General features: G+C 34.5%; 1 non-coding gene across 1 annotated transcript; it reads right to left on the minus strand.

Annotated features, from left to right (window-relative positions):
* Positions 1-407: 407 nt before the first annotated feature.
* Positions 408-510, minus strand: LOC115303635. Its single transcript, XR_003914158.1, has one exon. It is a non-coding gene; the product is annotated as a U6 spliceosomal RNA (small nuclear RNA).
* Positions 511-1,293: the final 783 nt, after the last annotated feature.

The following is a 1,293-nucleotide window of genomic DNA, read 5'->3' on the forward strand; positions in this document are numbered from 1 at the left end:
CAATTCACTTACTGAAGGATATCTTGGTTGCTTCCAAGGTCTGGCAATTATAAATAGGGCTACTATACTGTAAATATCCATCGGCCAATTTTCGTGTGGGCATAAGTTTTCCAGTCATTTGGGTAAATACCAAAGAGTATGATTGCTGGGTCATATGGTAGGATATGTTTAGTTTTGTTGGAAACTGCTAAACAGTCCTCCAAAGTAGTTGTACCATTTTGCATTCCCACCTGCATGAATGATGTATTTTCTCTGTTGCTCCACATTCATACCAGCATTTGATGTTATCAATGTTTTGGATTTTAGTCATTCTAATATATGTGTAATGGGAACAATCTTATTATTGCTTCAATTTGCAATCATTTAAGGGAGGAATGATGTTGAACACCTTTTCATATGCTTGTTTGAAAAATATGCAATGTGTTGCAAATTTATGTGTGCGTTGGCACAGAGGATATATTAATCTTCTCTGTACCATTCCAATTTTATTATATCTATTTCCAAGGTGAGCATTGTCCTTTCTTTTGATTTCCAAGGTAAAGGTTGTAACAGACATACAATAATGAATCAGAATGTGCCATTCGTGGAGCTGTCTTATCTATTTCTATAAAATATAAATAAGATTAGAGCTGTGGATGCAGAAAATGAGCAAAAAGAATCTGGGAATATGGAAGAAAAAAATAGTAGAAGGGAAATATACTTTCAGACAGACCACAGAGGCACCACAGGTTCAGTGTGGAACTACAAAAACAGGGCAGATTTTACAAAGGAAATTAAAAAAAAAATGGACAGGGGTATTATTAAAACTTAGTTTTAGAAACACTTAGTAAGTTTCCCCCCATATCTTATTCTTTCACATTTTCCTCCAGTCAGGCTCTTTTTGTGAAAATTTTATCTCTTTAAGAAAATTAAATTTTAGGGGCTCCTGGATAGCTCAGTCAGTTAAATGTCTTACTTCAGCTCACATCATGATCTAGCACTTGGTGAGTTTGAGTCCCGCATTGAAATCTGTGCAGACAGCTCAGAGCCTGGAGTCTGCTTCAGATTCTGTGTCTCCCTTTCTCTCTGTCTCTTCCTTGCTTATGCTTTCTCTTCCTTTCTCAAAAATAAGTAACATTAAAAAAAAATAAAATAAAAATTAAAAAAGAAAATTCAATTTTAAAGTGTGGGAAAATAGTGTGACTCCATACTTATAAGAAAAAAAATCAAATTGCTTAGGTAAAGAGTTATTTTAAGCTCAAAACTGGATACCTAGATACCAGACCCCATATAGTATACTAGACTCTGTTTTGG

Source organism: Suricata suricatta, chromosome 1, assembly GCF_006229205.1.
Source record: "Suricata suricatta isolate VVHF042 chromosome 1, meerkat_22Aug2017_6uvM2_HiC, whole genome shotgun sequence".
In the NCBI taxonomy this organism is placed as follows: domain Eukaryota; kingdom Metazoa; phylum Chordata; class Mammalia; order Carnivora; family Herpestidae; genus Suricata; species Suricata suricatta.